Source organism: Notechis scutatus, chromosome 1 (genome assembly GCF_049901735.1).
Source record: "Notechis scutatus isolate UNSWTSFEM ecotype Mainland chromosome 1, rNotScu1.2, whole genome shotgun sequence".
NCBI classification, from domain to species: Eukaryota; Metazoa; Chordata; class Lepidosauria; order Squamata; family Elapidae; genus Notechis; species Notechis scutatus.
Genome location: NC_142009.1, coordinates 143,027,712 through 143,042,087, shown reverse-complemented (window position 1 = coordinate 143,042,087; position 14,376 = coordinate 143,027,712). Strand labels below are relative to the sequence as shown.

Here is a 14,376-nt window from a genome sequence, read left to right as displayed (position 1 = left end):
GTGCAAGTACTTTATACCTGGGATAGCAGTTTTTTTTATTTCTTTTTTTTTTTTTATAAATTTCCTACTTGACAGAGGGAATCAGCAGTAAGGTGTCTAAGTGAGAGTCAGCATAAAAATGCTTTCATATAACAAGTAGGTGTTTTAAGAAACATTTAAAAATATTCTCAAGCCACAACTGAAATAACACTTTAGAAAAAGAATTTATTCAGAAAACAACCATATAAAATGCTTATATAGTGATTTATCTAAACAGATACATAATCCCCTTCCCCAGGGTGCGATTCAACCGGTTCGGTGATGACCTTCAGCAATCCCTGTCTGTTAAACAGCTGATGCACAGCAATCCGCTGTGCCGCGTGAATTAGCTGAGCTTGGAAAACAAGGTATAAAGCACAGGCCTAGAGCCCAGGTAGGCAGGTGAGCCGAACGGCTGATCATCGGAGCAAACTGAACGGTTTGCTCTCAGCTGATCCTCAGAGCTACCAGTTCACTCAAATCCCTGCCCCTCCCCAAATTCCAAAACACAAAAACAACACAAATAAAAATACCACGTGCCTGCAACCCCACCTTCCAACCAAAAGTGCGCCTGGCAAAGAGAGAAGATGCGATTGAATGATTTTTGACTAGATGGGAATTCCAGAAAGTAAAGGCTGCCCCTGGGAATGTGACAATTCTGGAGGGATGGGACCTGAACCTATTTCATTTAGCTTAATGGGAAGATGGATACAGGAGAAGACATTCCCTAAGATCACTCCGTTCAAAGTCATATGGGCAACCAGCAACTTGAGACACATTTAGAAGCCAACTGGCAACCAATGCACCTTCCAAAGCTCTGGGATCATCAACGCATATCCAGATATAGCCAACACTGTTCGGGATGAGTATATTGTGTACCGGTTGCTCTCCTAATGTTTTTCAAGGTTAATCCCATAGAGAACATATTACGTAGTCCAAACATGAAACGACTTGATCATGAGCAAAAACTCCTCATCCAGGAACGGTCACAGTTGGCATACAAAAATGTAACAGTGAAACTGCCCTGCTAGCCACAGCTGCCACCTGCTCATATATAAGAATTTCCAAATTGCAGACCACCCTTAGAAGGGGAGGATAACCTCACTCAGGCATAAGAGCTTTTAATGGCTGCCTATAGATTTGAGAAGACTCTCAGGCACCCCACTCTACAAGTAAATCACACCTAGTACTTCTAAATACAGGTAGTCCTCAGCTTAGAACAGTTGATTTAGTGACTGTTACAACAGCCCTGAAAAAAGTAACCTATGGCCATTTTTCATGCTTATAACCGTTGTGAAATCCCCATGGTCACATGGTCGAACTCGAGATGCTTGGCAACTGATTCATATTTACAACCGTTTTAATGTCTAGGGATCATGTGATCCCCTGTTGAGACCTTTTGACAAGCCACGTCAGTGGGGAAGCCGGGTTCACTTAACAACCATGTTTTTAACAACTGCACTTAACTGTGACAAGAAAGGTCATAAAATGGAGCAAAATTCACTTAACAACTGTCTTGCTAAACAACAAAAATCTGGGACTGAATTGTGGTTATAAGTTGAGGACTACTTGTACTGCAGAAGACAATGAGTTGAGAAGGCACCGAGACATATAATTCTGGTAAAACATGCATTGAAAGAGGTCAGACTTTTGGCAACAGTTTGAAAGTTGCAGGTCTATACAGTTCAGTCAAAAATGACAAAATGTAAATAATAAAGAAGTTCCTTTACACTTCACTCTTAGACCCAAGTTTGCATTGGTGCCAATCTAATTTGCTGGCAATTTGTAGGGGATGGTGGTGGACCCAAACCACCTCCCTACCACCCACATATTGAAGATAGGATCATGAGGGGCCTTTCTGAACACCTATTCCTAAAATAATTTAATATATTAAATCCATTAAAATTATGCCTACCTCTTAACATATTTTCTTAAAAAAAATATGATTCCAGACAGACATTCCGCATAAATACCAGTATTAGTGGAGAGAGAACTACATTTTGAATGCATGTTAAATTTGTGTAAATTAAGCTGAAACAAAAAAAAAAAGAAAACCTAAAGACATTCAGGGGAATAATGGGGTATTCGATAATGTGTATAAAGTAAATATAATGCATAATATAATTTCTGAGTCCTATCTCTAGGCAGTTCTCTTAGATATGTCAAAGTGATTCATGCTTTGCTATTAATCTCAGTTTGTTTTATTTGTATTAAAAGTTATTCCGGTAATATGGGAAAAGCCTGCCACTCCTTGAAATAAAGCATGCAGGCATTCTGTCTTTTAAAACTATATTACAGTCTCCATTATACTTTTATCTCTGGTTGCCAGAAAATCAACTCTAAATTCCGGGCTGAGGAAAGAGGGAAATGTATTCCCTTATAATAAAATTAAAAAAGACATTTAGCAATAATGTGTCCTTTAATATATATTTAATTGAAATCATTTTTTATTGGGAGTTTTTCAGCATAAATAAAAAATCTCTGCCAAATAAGATACATAAAGTATTTCTATGATAGAACGATGCATCTTTCTGAAATTGGTTTAATACACTTGCCGTGTGCATAGCAAACAGCTCACAGAAAAGAAGAAAGAAATAAAGTCATCAACATTTATCTGGCCACACGAAGTCTGTGAGATATGAGGGATTACCTGGAGTCTCCTCCAACCCAGTAAGCCAAAAGGAAACAATTACATAAACGCTCAGGACTTGGATCTCAATTTAAGTTATACAGGTTCGGTTTGTGTTGAAAGAAGTGTCCAATTAAAAACCTTTAGTATCCAAGTTTATGCAAAACCATGGGCAAAAATCTGGCTGCAGCTTGTGCAAGAGTGCTATACACATAATCAAACCATACCTGGCTTAGAACTTGGTTTGTCTTCTTTGGGTGTTTCTTCTCATTCAGTAAACTCCTGCAGGGTTGGCTTACTCTTATTCTTATCAATAAACTATTCTTCCTGGAAGGACCACATAAATGAGCATTTTCCAGGACTGTCCCTGCCCTCTGTAGCAGCATTCCCCCCAAAGGGCACACAACTGCAAATGTGCAGCTCTTTTGCAAAGTGTTGAAAACCTGTCATCCCTCTGAGAAACCCTCCAGGTACCTCAAATCCATGTCCAGCTAGTCCTCGATTTATAGCCATTCGTTTAGCCCCTGTTCAAAGTTACAACAGCATTGAAAAAAAATAACTTACAACCAGTGTTCAACTTACGACTGTTGCAGTTTCCCCATGGTCAGGTGAGAAAAAATGTGGGCGTTTGGCAATGTCCTGTGGTCATATGATTACCTTTTGTGATCTTCCCTGCCAGCTTCTGATAAGCAAAGTCAACCAGATTCGCTTAACAACCAAGTGATTCACTTAACAACTACAATGATATACTTGTAGGTCATGGCAAAACAATCATAAAATCAGGGGTGACTCAATTAGCAACCACCCTGATTAGCAACCAAAATTCTGGTTCCAATTGTCAAGGATTACCTATAATGGGTTTTATTGTTTCCCCATTGTTGGTTTTTTGTAAATTATATTGTTTTGCTATTATATCTGAGCTAGAAAAAAGATAGTTTGGTCTCATAAGCAGCTCAATCCTAGTCCAAGCTTATTTTTGGGATTCTTTTTCAAACATCAACAGTATAAAAGAGAAAAAAACGAAGGAAAAAAAACCTCATGCAAGCAGCTAACTAATCAGATATTTTTAGATTGACAACGTAGGTTAAATGCAAAAAATGCAAAAATGACTCCTGTGAAAGTAAGAAAATGAAACTCACTCTTATTTTCTACAAAAAAACCATGTATCAGAATAAATGCCCATATAACAGAAAAAGGGAAATACTGTAAGATTCAATTTTTAAATATTTAATATTATAGAAATTCTATATTCTTGAAAGACTATGCTATATTCATTATGATTACATGTAGTTTTTGTGAATGATGTTGGCTTGTAAACAGTACTAACATCTCTTGAATTCCAGAACTTAACTCTATGTGATCAAGGCATCCAAGGAACCTTAAGAATCTCACCTTTAATTTTAAAGTAAGTAATTTAGATTTAAAAAAATGAAGAACCCAATTTTGTTGCAATAAACTAACAGCTTTTTTAAAAAAAATATGAATGTGAATCACAACCAAGTAAGAACCCTACACAAATCCAGAAGTAGAAAAATAAATCCTGACACTATTATTTTCAAAGTTAGAGCAAAAAAAATTCTGATGCGTTTTGCTTTCTAAGCTGAGTAGCCAATGAAGGGATTCACTGTTGGGACTCTCCTGCAATAAGCTTTTAATAACCTCATTAATTCAATTTAACAGTGTGCAAGCCTCTAATACTGTAACTGAAGTTTCACTTCTAGCTTATTCCCTGCCCCACATACCTTCTTGAGGTAATAGGCTAAAGTTATTAAAAACAACAGCATCATAGCTTAACTTATAATACTTGTTCCTATTAGAAAGGGAGACATTTCTGCTCCCTATCAAAAGTTATTTTTGATCATCCTTTACATTTTATTAGACTATTTCTCTGTGGTGTAGTATCTATAGGGTGTCTCTGAATGTATATACATACTAGAGAATGCAAAGAAATTCAGAGATAACCATCAAGAATAAAGATCATAGCAGGCAAATTTTATCAATCCAAAACAAAGTCTAAGTCAACTGCTGAAAAGGTGGGGAGTAAAATTTAAATTAGAGTTTTTATATAATACAAGACATCCACATTAATGTAAGCATGGATTTTTCTTCCTTTTTTCTGAGCCTCAAAGGACATCGGAATCATCTTTCAGGAAAACAAAAATGCATCAAAACAGGGGAGATTTGCCAGATCAACACAGGTTGTTCTTTATTATGATGCTGCGAGAACATGACTTTCAGAACAGCTCACCTGAGCTCTGAGAAATCTCCAAGTTGGTTCTAACTGCTGAAATATGACAAAATATAAAACACAGGACCAAAATATGCTAGAGTTTAGCTTCGTATTTTTAAAGATTACAGAGGCAGCATATTGCTGTCTACCAGATTCCATGTCTATTAAACAGTTCCTAAAGACTACTCCACAGAAAAAGAACAATGCACAAAAAGTTTGGAATTGGAAATAATCTCTGGGCATTGTTTTAAAGTGTTTCGATAAAAAACTGACCTTGGTATCACCATGCAGTAACTCATTCAACTGCAGCAGCTTGACAAAAAAAAAAATAGCAGTATATGAGCCTGTATGTTTCTCCATTCTACCAGATATTGCTGGTCATTCCCAAAATAGCTTCACATGTAATAACCTCAAGAGAGGCCGGTAAACTAATACAGATTATAAACAGTCACAAATTAGGAAACTGACACCAGTTCACAGACTCACGTAGGACAGCACATAGTACACGGGCATGTTTAAAGTGCACTAAAAGCTTACCTTATACTTTCCAGAATCTGTTTTTAATTCAGTATCTTGTAAATGAAAGTAGCCCCAAGATTCTTGTCATTTAAAGATGATGCTATTTGTGAAACCAGATCACCTAAAAATTAAGAAATAAATCAGTTAAATGGTTTTCTGAAATATAAACGCATATAAACGAATGCTGGCTTTTTACAAATCACAAATAAAAATAATGCAAGGAACTTTGGTTGCTTCCATTGCCATGTTGCCTTTCTCTGGATAATTTACACATTTAAGCAGAATTATATGTAAAAAAAAATTCCCTAGATGACTTGAAGAATCCATCATATCAATATATGGAGAAACTTAGCATGTCGTTGAAAAATAGCCCAGTCTAGTCAAGCCTTCTCACATAGCATTGCAATTTTTATATAGTGATTCCTTTAAAAATAGACATTTGATATCAGATAGAGCAAAATGTATTTAAATAATTGGTTAGTTCTGTTAAATATATAAATAAGTTAAGTCTTTCTCAATGTCTCCATAAGAAGTAGTTGAGTTATTATAAACAACAGGAAGAATCTAGGCAATTATTGAGGACTGTATGATTTTTTTTTAATCTAAAATAAAAAAGTACAAAATGTGTGTGCTTGTGTTTGTGTATCTATGTCTTATCTAACATTTTATCAGGGTCGGGACTCACAGAAGAAAGTGTAAATGGACAGTTTCTATCCATGGCCTATCTTGGATGAAATAAAGGTGAAAATAATCCTTATCGCCTATGACATGTAATTCTACAAAATGAACTGCTGGCAGTGCCTAGGAATCCTTTTTTTTAAATCTTTTAAAGTGAATGTAACACTATGTATTTATTTTACATTTTTACTATGACACACTTTGGTCCTGTATAACAAAGATTTTAGGGAAGCAATGAATATTGTCTAGGAAAACTAAATGAGTTACAGCTATTTAGTTCTAGAAACTTTGGGTTTCTAGAACTGTGTCATAGTTTATCTTCTTCCTGTAAGCACAGATGAAGAAAACAAAATCCACATGTGGTTTTGCACATTCCCCCGCCCCAATAATTAATGCTGGAGGACTCTTTGGTCTTGTTATGTGTTCAAATAGCTTTTTCTACATAAACAGTACTGTATATGCCTAAAGTGACACATGAAACTGTTTCATTTGACAATGTAGAAAGCCACTCTCGCTGTACTTTGCGTAGAAAGCAATTTTTCACCAATGTATTATAAAAATAGTCCTTTTGTTCTTTGGTTCCATCAGACTCACACACATTATATTAATATTTCATAAAATACAGTACCATGCAACCATTTAAATAGCCATTAAAGATAACACTTACACAGTAAGAAAGTAATTCAAGCAGATTCATGGTGAGAAGCAAATCAAAATTATTTAGAGGCATTAAGTCATTTTTAGAGGTGTAAATGTTAACCTCTTCTAAGAGAGTCCTATGACACTTTACTGTGCCTTTATTATAGCAGATGCTTTTGTTAGCTGGAGTTTTCTTTGTCAGAAAGAGCAGCCAGAAAATAAAGCATCAGAAAAACACTTAACAATAAAAGTAGTTTTACCTCACAATCTGCTTATAGTTAGAGGCAGTATTCAGCAGGTTCTGACCAGTTCTGGAGAACTGGTAGCGGAAATTTTGAGTAGTTCGGAGAACCGGCAAATACCACTTCTGACTGGCCCCGCCCCCATCTATTCTCTGCTCCCCAAGTCCCAGCTGATCGGCTGGGTCTTCTTTTGTTGCCCTGCACAAGAGAACGGAGCTGGAAAGCAGGTTAGTGGGGTGGGGAAGGAGTGGGATTTTGCAGTAACCTTCCCTCAGGAATGGGGAGGGAATGGGAATTTTGCAGTAACCTTCCCCCTGGAGTGGGTTGGGAATGGAGATTTTACAGTATCCTTCCCCTGCCACGCCCACCAAGCCATGCTCACCAAGCCACACCCATACAACCAGTAATAACAATATTTGAATCCCACCACTGCTTATAGCACCGTTTTTCCAAGGCCCAACTTGGAAAACAATTTACTGTAAGTCACTTTTTAGCATTTTATTACCATTTCCCCCTGTAATATCCTAAGGATAAAAACTAAAAACTAAAATAAATAGTTATACCGGTAATTGCTCATTCTCGTGCAATGCATCTTCTATAGCATTTTTAAAATTGTAACTTTTCTACATGTTTCTTGCACATTATTTGAGAAGTAATCAAATGTCAATTTAAGAATAAGACATGCAGACATCTTAAATCCTTGTTCTTTTTAGGATTTAGTAAAAAATATATATTCTTATGGGCAAAGGAATACCTGAACTATTGTGTATACAGATAGTCCTCGACTTACAACTACAATTGGGACCAGAATTTCTGTTGCTTAGCAAGACAGTTGTTAAGTGAGTCACACTTGATTTTACAACTTTTTGCCATGGTTCAGGAAATCACTACAGTTTAGGTGACACACGGCATCATTAAGTGAATCCAACTTCCCCCATTGAATTTCGATATCAGAACCCAGTTGGGACGGTCATAAATGGAGTTCACATAACCCTGGAACAATGCAACTGAGGTCAATACATACTGGCTTGCCAAGCGCCAGAATTTTGATCATGTGACTGTGGGGATGCTGCAATGGTTATAAGTGTGAGTAGCAGTTAGTTACTTTTTTCACTGCTGCTGTAACTTCAAACTGTCACTAAATGAATGGTTGTAAGTTGAGAACTACCTGTACTGTCCTGAACAAGTAAAGATTGAAATTAAAATCATCCGATACTGCTACTTCCATCACCCATCACAATATTCAGTACTGAACTACTGTTCAAGTAATATGAACTACTGTTCAAGTAATAAGTAATATAGTACTTTCTGCTCATATCAAGAATTATTTTGCATCTCATAAAGGAGTAGGGTAAAAAAAAACCAAATATATGTAATATGTATACTTGTAAAAATAAAACATAACAAGAGTCTCTAACACAGCAGTCCCCAACCCCCTGGCTGTGGCCCACTACCAGACTGTGGCTTATTCGGAACCGGGCTGTAAAAGAGGCAGCCCAGTGTGCATGCACACACAGTTCAACTTGCAGGAGCAGTAGGCCAGCACACACAAGCATGCACAGCTCAATTTGCAGTCGCGCTACATGACATATAGGTGTGCACTGGCCCACCACTTGCCTGGTGTGGTTCCCCTCTCACCCCCCAGCTGGGCTGCCAAGCCACAAAGATTGGAGACCGCTACTCTAGCACAATAATGTTTATTGTATTAACATGCAATTTTTTTTCACTAGCAGCTTTCTTTTTTCACTCAAAGTGTTTTGGATCAAGCGCCTATTGTTTTAAAAAATTGAATGTATACCGAAGAATACAGATCAATTTTATGTTTAGTTCGTGTAGGCCTGTTAAATTAATGCCACAAAAGATCATTTAATATTTATGTTTCAAAGGATTTTAAAGATTATTCTACTTAGTTAAAGAAAAAGTCTTTTATTTTTAAAAGAAGTCTTTAGTTTTTAAAAGAAGCCCACAAGAAATACTCTGTTTTAATTATAAATGATGCAGTGATCTCAATACACAATGAATTATGTCAGGCACCTTTTCAATAAAACAGTATCATTTTTTAAAATAATTTTGAATGAATAAGAGTGTTGTTAGTATAACCCAATGTATTGATTGATCAAATTTGTATAGCTGCTCATCTCACCAAAAATTGGTGACAGGTAACAATCAGAGAAAAAAAACATAGATATAAAAGATATAAAAAATAAAGAAATTGCATTAAGAAATAAATAGTATAAAAAACAAATATATAAACCCCAAACAAAAAGAGGATAAAAATGGCCAGCTCAACAATGGAGTCATCTAAGCAAATCTGATTCCTTCAAAGCCCTAGGCCTGATAACATAAACCAAATCTTAACAGCTTTGCAAAATGACAACCTAATTTAGCTAACCTAATTTTGGGAGGAGAATGTTCTTTAAGGAGGATGCCACAGCAGAGAAGGCCTATCTCTTGGGACTCACCAATTATAGATCCCTAGCTGATGGTATTTGCAACATGGCCGTTCTGCCAACTATAATGAGGCGGGCTGATATATCTGGAGAGAGGCTGCCTCTCAGGTAGACCCATCTGATGCCATGAAGGGCTTTAAGTGTTAAAACCAGCAGCTTGGACCAAGAAGCAAACTGGCAATTGGTACAGCTCACAAAGCAGAGATATAATACAGAGGCAGTCTGTACCAGTTGAAATTCCTTGATATTCTTCAAGGGCAGCCTTATGCAGAGTGTATTGCAGTAGTCCAATCTGATTGTATTCTGCTGCATCTATCTATCAATGATGCAAACATGGGTAGCACAATACCCACATCTGTTCCCAAAACCAAACAGATTATATTATGGGAGGCATAATAGAGGCAGAGGAGAGAAAGGCAATTTGTACAGCCTCAAGCCTCATTCACATGACATTGAACACCACACACTGAGCTCTTGTTTGTCAAATACTTTTACCTCCTACACCGGGTAAAGGCAGCTGAGAAATATTTTCAAGTGAAGAATTATAATTATTGTCCAAAAATGTTCTTGTTTCTAAAAGCAGTATGTGACAAATCCCCTTCTATAGGTCATTCAGAGAAAACAATGTATGGATTATGTGCATGACCATAAATACTACAGTACTGATTCTAATACATACTGAAAGTTTGCAAGATAGCAGGGTTACTTTATCACCCAACACTCAGTTCATAATTCATTACTCGTTTTCTAAAGTGTGCTAAAGATATTTTTAGATGACTGACTTAAAATTAGAGAAAACATTAATTGCTTTTATTTTATTTTTATTTTTTTAAAAATCCAAAACATACCACCAAGAGAAATTTACAGCAATAAATCCAAAGCATAGAAACATAGGTCTAAATGAAATAGCTGGAGGAAAGATTAAATATTAGGAAATATGGTTGTTTTCAGACACAGAGCCGCCAGCACTTTTCACATTATTGCACGTTATCTATTTATGAGAGACTTTACGTTTATTGAGCCTAGAGAAAACCCAGAATATATACTACTGGTAGGAGGTGGAGGTATAGAGGTTTGCAAACCACTGAATGCAGACATAGCTGCCAATATCTTTATTAATGTAGGAGCTTGTTTCAAGTTCAACAGGCAGACATCTGGAACTGCTGTTTCATTCAAGCTGTTACGGTTTGGAAATATGGTTGTGAACTGGCAAAGAAAAAGCAAGGATTTCAAATGCTTAAGGTCTGGCATGAAGGGAAAAATCCACCACCTGCACAACTTCATAGTGTCCAAGTCGCCTATTTAATCAATCTGTGACATCAGACTATAAATAAGTGTTCGTCTGATTACATCTTTCTCCATATTAAACATTTCTTCTACATGAAGTGCATAACCTTCCTGCACAATTCTATCCAGTCAATGTCAATATTTTTAAGTCATGCAAATCAAAAGATACTTGCTTTCTAGCAAGAACCAGGCACAAGTCAATAGATACTACAGTTTATATCTTGCCCATCTCTTAACCCTCCCAAATAATACTAAAGTGTTTGTAGCACCTATGATTTCAGGCAACATTTTCCCGAACAGTACAATTTAGATGCACTGAACGCCCAGTTGGAGCAACCAGGCTGAATTTTGCTGAACACGAGCATGCAAGGGCAGAATGTGGGGATCAGGTGGAAATACTGTGATACGACAGAAATTGGTTTATTAGGATATTTTCACTCTCCCAATGATCAGAATAACAGAGTTGGAAGGGACCTTGGAGGTCTTCTAATCAAACCCTATACCACAGGTGTCAAACAACATTCTTTGCCTTTGTGAAGCAGGGATTAGCGTGGCATGCACGGGTTGCATCCAGCCTGTGGCCCATCAGTTTGACACCTCTGCCCTGTACCATTCCAGACAAATGGCTGTCCAACCTCTTCTTAAAAGCCTCTAGTAATGAAACACCCACAACTTCTGAAGGCAAGCCATTCCACTGGTTGATTGTTCTGTTAGAAAGCTTCTCCTTAGTTCTGGGTTGCTTCTCTCCTTCCATCTATTGCTTCTTGTCTTGCCTTCTGATACTCTGGAATTTGCATTTGGTGCTTTGCATTTCACTTACTAGGAAATGCAGCCACAGGCTCAGGAGTAACAAGCCAAGAGTAAATTATCTTCTCCAATGCTTTGCATTCATAGTTTCCGATGATATAGCTCATCATTTCTCATCTATGCAGGAGAGTAATATTGGTAGTCCTTGCTTATTGACTGCACTGAAAAAGGAGGTTTATGACCAGCCTTTGAACTTGCAGCCATCACGATACGCCCACTGTCATGTAATTGCAATTACATTTGACAACCAATGCATATTTACAATGGCTGCAGCATCCCATAGTCATTTAATCATCATTTATGGCTTTAAACAGGCAAAGTCAATGGGAACACCAGAAGAAAGTTGTAAGTCACAGTTATGTGACATTGTTCTTAACAGTTGTGGGTGATTTGTTAAAAGATCTCAGTGGAACTAACATTGTTATCCAGCATGGTCACAACATTGCTTAGAGACAGAGTTGCTGGTTCCAACTGAATTTGGTAAGTGAGGACTTTCTGAAGCTGTTTTTGAAGTTTGCACTTATTTCAGTGTTATTACAGAAATTAAAAACAGATAAGAGAATATTTGCTATTTAGCAAATTATATAAATTAGAGAAATGGGTTATTTTCTTCTTATTCTACTCAATATAACTATATCAAACTAATTCTCCAGATTAATCTCTGGGACTTTTCCACTGTCAGCAGAAACCGGTCTATCTGTCTTAATGCTTCCTGGGATATTGCAAGGAAGCTGCAAACTAGTAAGAAGATAACTTATAGATGATGAAAAAGATTTGTGCTGCAAACCTAGTTATTTCATGCTCTCTCCAGATGCTTCTAGGGCCATTAAAAGGTTCTAGGATATTCTTTTTTGTTGATTGTTAGCTGCCCAGAATTCATAAGTTAAAATGGCAGCCATTCTCAGTGTATTTCCTAAAATAAATCAATAGGCAAACAAAAGTTCATTGTACTCCAGCTAGAAGGTCAGTTCAGAGTAAAGCAAGAAGTACGTGGGTTTTTCTATCCAGTCTATAGGAAAACATAGGTAATAACAAGTGTACATTTTCTAGAACTTGAATCAGAACTGGGCAAAACTGGGAATATTTTGCAGGGCTGAATTAATAGTATCATGAAACACAAACGCTTCACTTAGCAATGGCAATCTCTGCAATCGCAATTGCTGTTGTTAACCAAATCCGATGGTCATTAGGCAAGGAAACTTCCTGCTGGTTTCCCACAAATCAAGTCAGTGGGGAAACCAGCAAAAACGTGACTTGCCATCAAGCTGGAAGATAGACGATTGCTGACAGGAAGGAATGGCAGGAACGGATGTGCAAGGGGGAGAGGAAGGCATATCAAGTCAGTCTTGGGGAGGGTGCACATGGGCACAAAGGAGGCATGGGGAGCTTCTGGAAAGGTGTTTGTGTGAGAGTGCAAGGGAGGCACAGAAAGTGTCAGGGAGTGTGTGTAAGAGTTCAAGGGAGGCTGAGCAAGGATCAAGCAGAGTACAGAAGGGAGGCTTGACAAAGAGGACGTATAGGGCTGTGAGTATAATAGGATCTAAGACAGAATGTACCAAGAAAATAAAATACTAGGAAACAGTTTGGCTACTTAAAAACAATTATCTTTGTAGCCTCAATACTTCTCATACTTACAAATGATTTCTTCCTGTGAAAATTGGAAAAGTTGTGGTGTTTCAAGCTTAATTTAGATTTATACGTCATTTCCTAAGGAATGGCCCTTATCCACAACAGTGTACTTCATTCATTTACAAAGCTTGTGGTATATGTATAATTTCCCTCTTTGCAAAAAGAAAAGAGAAAATATAGAAATACACAATTTAATCAAAACTGTTCCCATTTGTGGCTGTGTAGGTAAATCGATTATCAAGAGCACCAAACAAATAAAATAGTTCATGCTTTGTTAGCCTACACATTGAAATGGGGGAAAAAATAAAACTAAGGGCTAAAATAGTGTGGCAGAGGAGACTTTGCGTCCCACCAAAACAAAGGGCCCAAACTCATTTCCATGACCCTATACCTTCAGCCTTTAAAAAATACTCTCTCGGGAGAACCTTGGTTAGACCCATAGTGGTGGAGTGGAATGATAAAGGAAGAAGGAAAGGAGCAAGGAGCTGGCTCCTTCTTCCACTACCAGCCCTGAGTAGGCCATCTTGGTCAGTGTCTGAGCTCCCTCATATTACAGGAGCAAGTTGAGATGTTTGCCTTAATTCTCACAAATCACTACCAAACTTTACTGCAAAGGACTATTTCCAAATAAGTGCACATTATACCACAATTCAAAAAATAGATGAAACAAAGGTAATATATGTTTTTATGAGCCCAATGAAATTTTATTGAATTGTCAAATCATAGGAAAAAAATCATGCCACAAGAACACTTGATTGAGCATAAATTCAACCTAAGCTATCTTCATCACTATATGGGCATGATGAAGTATATTAACCCGAATAACAGCCAGCCAGTGTTTATAGAAATCTGGCTTGCTTTATTTCGACTGCTACTTCTTCCACCTCATTAAAGCAAGTGAGCACACATTTTAAATCATGATGAGAGACTTCAATTTTCACATCTTCAGGGATGCAGTGTCAAATATATTTGTAATGGCTTCATCTATTATCTGTCACTGCTGAGCAAACTAGGTGAGGAAAATAATGGTTAGTGGTACATTAGGTAGAATCCAAGCCTGATGAAAAGGAACTGTGCTAATGGAGTTGTTAACAAGTTTTGTTTGTTTGTTCAATCCGTGCAGGCCACAACAAGTTCGTAACTGATTCCCATGCATGAACATGAGTTCAATGAGCAACATAACTCTTTAAATCAAGAAAAAAGGAATGTAATAAAGGAGTTCAAATAACTACACAGTAGTAACTGCGC

At 37.2% G+C, this 14,376-nt stretch overlaps 1 protein-coding gene across 6 annotated transcripts in view; it reads right to left on the bottom strand.

The window, feature by feature from the left end:
* Positions 1–14,376, bottom strand: part of KLHL29 (kelch like family member 29) — a 445,820-nt gene that overhangs the window by 356,035 nt on the left and 75,409 nt on the right. For 4 of the 6 annotated variants that reach the window (XM_087947359.1, XM_026675543.2, XM_026675541.2 and 1 more), the window contains one exon: positions 5,415–5,517. The exons of 1 other annotated variant lie outside the window; for it this stretch is intronic. The gene's annotated coding sequence lies outside the window, so the exon portion shown is untranslated. Of the gene's footprint in view, positions 1–5,150; positions 5,276–5,414; positions 5,518–14,376 lie in introns of those variants that run through there. One more of the 6 variants, XM_087947364.1, reaches the window with a different exon arrangement.